This window comes from Mugil cephalus, chromosome 14 (genome assembly GCF_022458985.1).
Source record: "Mugil cephalus isolate CIBA_MC_2020 chromosome 14, CIBA_Mcephalus_1.1, whole genome shotgun sequence".
Lineage (NCBI taxonomy): Eukaryota > Metazoa > Chordata > Actinopteri > Mugiliformes > Mugilidae > Mugil > Mugil cephalus.
In genome coordinates, this window is record NC_061783.1 from 9,029,733 (window position 1) to 9,037,150 (window position 7,418).

A 7,418-nucleotide genomic window follows, 5' to 3' on the forward strand; every position below is an offset into this window, starting at 1 on the left:
CTTTCTCATCATCATCCTCACTCCATGAGGCGAGATTTTGCGGGGAGCTCCAGACCGAGGACAGTTGATGGTCCTTTTATGGGTCTTCCACTTGCGAATAATGGCACCAATAGTTGTCACCTTCTCACCAAGCCTTTTGCTGATGGTTTTGTAACCTATACCAGCCTTATGCAGGTCTACAATCTTGTCCCTGACATCTTTTGACAGCTCTTTGGTCTTGCCCATGGTGCTGTAGAAGTTGGAATGTAAGAAACTGATTCTTAGAGCAGGTGTGCTTTATATACATGACGAGTTAAGATCAGGAGTATTGGTAATTAGTTGACTGAGCACAGCTGTGTGCCACATGCGCACCAGCCAATCTGTAGGAGCCTGAATTCTAAGTGAATTGTTGGGGATCAAATACTTATTTCCCTTAATAAAATACATAACAATTTATAACTTTTAGATTGTGTGTTTTTTATGCATTTTCGATTGATATTCTGTCTATACCCATAACCAGTAAACAACCATAAAAACCAGAGTCTGATCATTTCTATGGAAGTGGGCAAACTTACAAATTCAGCAGGGGATCAAATACTTATTTCCCCCACTGTATAGCATATAGGGATTGATTCCTGGGCCCTGAGCAGGATAAGCAATTATAGCTTTGGGAAGGTATTTGGTCCAAAATAGCCTCATTTTGATTTCCTCAACCTTTGGGAACTTAAAGAATGTACATTACCTTTGGCTGACTTTTCTGTTTGTATATCCAGGTATGTCATGCTTTTGCTGCTATCCCTAGTGGTTGATAGGAATACAAGCAAAGTTTGAGAGAGATTGGGAAAAGGACTAAATAGCTATGTTTGAGGCCAACTTTGAGAGAGGTCAATGAAAATGATGGGCTGTGTTGTCAACGTTGCCAATTTAATCTGCATTAATAAAAAAAAAAAAGAAGCTAGGATTTGCACACTGATGACATTTCAACAGCCAGCCCAGCAGTTTAAACATATGTTTAATGCATTAAACCTACAGATAAGACTATAGGCAATTTCAAAATTTTCTTTACAGTCAATAAATATGCAAACAGCACTGTCTTCATGCAGACTAAAAAGCCCCGGAGGAGCACTCTGTGGCGTTTTAAGGGCGTCTCCAGTCCACAGCAAAAACAGCAGGCAGCTGTGAATGTGGGGCTTTTAAAGCAGTTTTATTCTTTATTTTGACAAAGTTTTGTGGCTTGGTGTGAGCTTTCAGACATGCTGACAGCTGGATGTGATTGAGTGAAAGTGTCGAGTTTGAGACCTCCTACGTACCACAGGTGAACGAGGATTTTTTTTTTCTTCGTTAACAAAATTTGAGAAACCCTAAAGCCATGACTCAACACTCCTGCCTGGCTTTCACTCTGGATGCAGATAATCAGCAGTCACCATGATGGAACTGTCACAGGGGCCATGTGTTCAACAGTCAGAGCTGTTGCAGACATTAAGAGCTAACACAAGCAGCTTTTGCCGAACATCACTCGTGGCTCCACTCAGGCCTCCTCACCTTAATGCTACTGTTTTTCAAAATAACAGCTCGGCAAACTTTGCAGTTGCTACCCTCGTCATTTTCTTTTACGTCAATTCTCAAAGGTTAGAAGGTTGTCCTTTCCCAAAATAGCCAGCCAGAGTTATATGAATGAAAGCCTCCTTGTGTGGAAAACCTAGTGATTAATTTTGCCCTTGGCATCATAACTGTGTTGATTGTTTTCACTCTGTAGGGATACGTGTCCTGGCCGGCCAGGTCTAACTAAATGGCGTTTGAGGTTTATGAATAAGTACATGTCCTCCTTAGTAAATAGCCAAACACTATGGAAACCGTCATTTGAATTAAATGACTTTGACACCAGGGAGGTTGGCTACTACTCTGAGGCCATGTGCTAAATCGGGACTCCTGTATTGAAACCAAAGACATCCCCAGTACCCCCAAAATCTCCTTCGTGGTATCTCTCTTTGCTATGGTCTCAAGTACTTTTTACTGTATGCTTTATTTATAAAAGTACTCTTCAGATGGTCATCATTCACTGGGTGATCTTGGCACACAATGTGGCACTATACCCCAATTCCTAATTGTGCTTTTAAACACACCGTCTCAAACAGAGTACGCTTCTGGAAGCATTTACATCAAATTAACTGCATCTGGCAGAACTAATCTAAAGAAATAATCAGCTAAAATCACATGTCATTACAGCGTATATACAGTATGTTTATGAACCAGTCTATAGTTTGGAGTAATATGGCCAGTCAAAGCCCTAAAGTCATGACTATTTCTTTCAGGATTTTGTAACATAGTTGGTAATTCCCCTTGATGTAGATTATGTGCCCTAGCCACACTGACTGGCTCGGGTGCACTATTTTTTGGGAGGGTCAACGCATGGTCATGAACAAAATCCTACAGTAAATCCACAACGGTCACAGTGTGGCATGAAGAAACCCATCAAGAGGTCATCAGGAAACAAGATGGAAAACTTGACAGTAGTCAGTTGCTTCAATGCAAAGGAACAACGCAGCAGAAAACTAAGACAGTTATGGCGGACACTCTTGTCTAATAGCAACTTAATCTTATTGTGACACATACAAATATTACTAGTACCGTCACTGAGCATTCGGTTGGTTCAGGTGGGTCAGTGGTGCTGTGTTCTTCTAGGTACCAGGATCCAAACCAAAAACTAATGTCTGAACAACAACATATAACATACATATTTGAAGTTTAAATGTTTACAACTTGTGAAGTTATTAAGGCAGTGTTATAACTTATATTGTATCTCTCCTCAACAGGTGAAACACAGAAACACTATTTTACTTTACACTGTATTGTTTATTGTGCAGTTGAGGCAAATATATGTGATATGATATATGTGATATGTAATATAATCACAGGCTATTAATTTAATAGTTAGAATACTTTGGAGGAGATGGGAGAAGCAGCATGTGTTAAAATGTTAAAATGTACTGGTTGACTTTGTTGTGCAGATGCACAAACAGGCCTCAAATAAAGTAAATTTCCCCCTGATTTGTGTGTATGAAAAGGTCCATGTTAGCATCAGAATGTCTAAAAGACAAGTGGCTTGTGAAAAATTGCTTAATTATATTTGTTTTTGTGACTATAGGGCATAAGAATCTGTCAAATAGGACCAGGACCTGCTGCTTATCTCCGTAAGGGACGGGGCACTGGTCTAACCCACATGACACATAGACAGGAAATGACTCCTAAGCGCACCATTTAGTTTCTGAGCTGTCTCTGCTTTCCACTTGTGTGTGTGTGTGTGTGTGTGTGTGTGTCTGAGATCAGGTGCATGTATCCAAATTTGCCTGGCCATGCACACACCTCACAGAGAGTACGTCCTGATAAATCAAGGCCTCTGATCTCACAGCCAGGAATTCCAGCCTGCATGGGCCACACCATTCAGATCCGTGAAATACGGAAACAGCGGCTCCACGGACCAAGAATTCAAGGAATGCCATTAGCGTCCATTTGTATTCTGTGGAGGTGACTAGAAGAGGGAGGGCAGGAGTGATAAAGCCATTTTCTGATTCTGAATAAGTGAACTAATCTACTTTTAACCGTGGCCACATGTTGTGCTTTGGGGAGACCGCACACGAACACGAAGATATGCATAAATTAACACTCGGCTGCATGCGAAAACACACAAACAAGTGTAACACATACAACTGCTATGAAGATAAATGAATCACACAAAGATATACAGCCGCAAGTGTATACATATATTACACAATATATCATGTGAATGAAAATAGAAAATATCCCACTCTTGATTATGCTGTGCCCACAACTGATTTATCTTTACTAGCCTCCATGTGATCACGCTGCCTTAAGCTAGCTTATTATTAGGAAGAGTGTATTGTTACACGAGGAAGGACAACGTGGGTGGAACACGCAGGGAACTGTACAGTATCTCAGCAGGAGAAACAGCCTGCAGCTGCAGACCCTCTTACCTTCAGCCGTCTACATGTCTTCATGTATGCATAGTTGCTTAGGAATGTTCCAGGTTTTTCATGACTTAGATTTGAGGTGAAATCACAGAGGAAATGTAAAGTGTTCACAACCATGTGCTGAAAACATGCTGAAAACGTGACTTGTAGGTTTGAGCTTGCAGTGTTTTGATGTGGCAGCTAAATGCTGCAGAGTAGGAACATCCTTTCACACGTAAGCTAGATTTATGTGTCTGCATCAGATCTGTGCCACAGCCTGACATGCACCTCCCCAGAAATGTAACTACGCGTTAAGCCAACTCAGACCGCAACGGCTGTGATTGGTCCGAAATACCTCTCCTCAGTGGCCGGACAAGTACATAAAATTCTCCCTCCTTCTGCCTTCTAAACATCAACTTCTCAGATGTCTTCTCTTACAGTGGTGGAAAAAAGTTTTTGGACGCTCTTAAAATTTTACACCATCTCAAATCATATTTATGGAAAAATCTTTTTCTGTTTCAAAAGGTGTGGCTGCATTAAAAAGACACAAACAAACACATATTATATTTGTTTTGTTTAAACTAACAAAACTAAATTCTTGACAGTTTCACTATGTCTGATACTGACAGTGTTGGTATCAAAGTCAACAAATAACAGAGAATGTGTTCAAAGCTGAACCTGATCCATTAGCACGCAGTAGAGCTCTAATCCTGGCTGGCATGTTCCCCACGAGCCTTTCACGCCGTTGAGGGGTAATCTGGTCCCATTCTTTTTGAATTACTGCTTTTAATTCTTCTAAATTCTTTGATTTACGCTTTGGAACAGACCTTTTGATAATCCACCACAGATTTTCAATGGGGCTCATGTCCGGAGGTTTGAGCTGGCCTGTCACAGTTCTGTGTCCTTGTCCTTTATTTGTGAGTGCGTTGAGTTTCCTGTTTTATTTTGTTAATTTTCTTGCTTTCCTGTCTGTTGTGTTTCCTCATGTGTCCGTGATTGCTCATTGGTTTCTCCCTGTGTGAGCATTATGTTGTTGAAACATCCAGTTTGAACCTCGATGGAACAGTTCACATGTAGAAGGGAGCATGTGGGTTTGGAGAATGGCACAATATTTGGCAGAGTTCAATGTGCCATCACAGACAGTGAGATGACCAACACCAGCAGCACTCGTTCATCCCCAAACCATGATGCTACCATTTTTGACAGTAGGCACTGTACATGCTGGAGATAATGCTATGTCTGGCCTTCTACCCTCACATTAGCAGGAGCAAGATAAAGCTGGAAAGTGGACTCATCTGACCACAGAATCTTCTTCTAACTCCTGGTTGTCCAGTTCTTGTGTGGTTGGGCCCAGTGACGGGCCCAAGGCTCCCCTCTGTCTCTCATTGATCAGGAGCTTCTTGGCAGCCTTGTAGGACCTTAAGCCATGATCTAAAAGTCCACCACATACAGTGCGGGTGGAACACTGGACACCAGTTTGGTTTGACCACTGCTGTTGGAGCTCCTGTGATGTCATTCAGCAGTTTTCCCTGCACATGCAGATCAGGATGCAGTCATTTCTCGCTCAGGAAACCCTTGGACGCCCAACATCTTGGTTTGTCTTCCGAGCTGTTGGTTCGTCTGTATTTCTGCAGAATGTATCCAACAGTTGAAGGACTGCATCTGCACTTCCTGGTGATCTGGTGGCAGCTGTACCCTTCCTTGGCTGAGAATCTGTATCTTCAGGCGTGTTTCCTGTGTTAGGTTCCTTGTTTTAGCCATTTTTGTCTTTGAAGAACTTCCAAATGAACTGGCTTTATATAGAGATGAAGCAACAGAACAAAGTGCAAGCACGGCCTTCATTAGTGGATCACTGGTACCAAAATGACCCAATACTCCAAATTTCTTATGTAATGTAATAGAACCAATCAATTTTAAGCTTTTAATCACTGTTTTAGGATTTCTTTAGTATTTGTCTGTGACTGCACTAAAACAAATTATACTTGAAGACGAAAGAGTGATTCTTAATACAATATTTCATAAATGCATGGGGTGTCCAAAAACGTTTTTCCACTGCTATATTTTTACACTGCAGTGATTTCAGTAACGTTAACTGCTCAAGATTTATTAACTCCAACTCCAATATTTGCTGCTCATGTCCTATTGCAACTGTTCGAAGCACACAAAGAAACACAGGTGACAAGATGGTGATATTAGAATGATGCAGACACATCAGTTTTAGTTTTATATTTGTTTCCACAGAATAACTCAAACTGTCAAGCAGGTTTTTGGTTATTTTCTTTCTGAATAGCTTCTGAAGTGACAGTATATAATGCTAAAACCTGATGACGGTACACCGAATGTGCAATGCGTGCCTCTGTGTGTGGAAATATTAAAGGAGACAACACAGGCAGTGTCACATAACTGGAATTCGGAAAAAGAGGAGGTAAAATTATAATACAGTGCCCCAGATCAAAACACTTTCAAAAGAACACTTGACATCATAATTTGAGTTAGAACCCCAAAGATTTAGATTTGTGGTGTGAGCACTCGGATTAGATCACGGATTTTAAGTGATGAAAAGCAGCATTTACACTTAAACTGCAACTGCAAGGCAATTCCACTGCCGAGGCCCTGCGAGGTGAGAAAAAATGCTTATCAGTGGTTTGAAGTGGAAACAATCTGAGTGCCAGTGACATGTCAGTTTAGGTGTTATTCTGTGTGTTGTGTGAGTTTCCTTTCTCCAGGGCAACAGTTGAGCTTGTCCTGAGCAACAAGAAAGAAGCTTTGTAAAAGCCAAGTCCCAATAAAGGAAAATGGGATCGTCATCTTACATCCTCCTTATTCGTTCCGTACGTCTGTGCGTTTAATTACAAAAGCGGAACAGAAAATATCTTCAAATTGCATTGAGAGTTGGCGTCCAAAGCAAAACTCCCAATCCTGTTCATGCTTTTCATGCTTGTCAGGTCGCTGCAAAAGGCCAGCGCTGAATGAAAACATTTGCCACAGGAGTATATCATAGCCTCACAATATGAGAAGGCGCTGGAAGCTCATCAAACAGCAGCTCTTGGGAAAGCGAGAGAAAAGCTTTCCGAGCATGTCAGATTTTGCTCACACACATATCACCACTTTAAACTCAGAAAAAGGTAAAAAGATGGGTATCTGAAAGAAACCGGGGAGGAGGGGTTGGTTGGTCGGATTTACAGGCCTCTTGAGGAAAGAGTTGAAAGTTCATTTTGAGGGCTTTTCTATTTCTGACACTTTCACTTGGTTCTGCTGCACTTTGCCAATCAGAAAAGATTGGCAAATAGTGGACCTTCACTTCAAACTGATGTAAATTTAATATCACCCATTTCACAGTATAAAATAGACAGGCCATGAACTTGGTTAAGACTTTGCGCACATTATTTACATAAGCTCTTAATTTTGATTCCTTAACAATAAAACTAGCAAAGGTCTAGCAAACAAAAGGACTGAAAAAACAAACAAAAA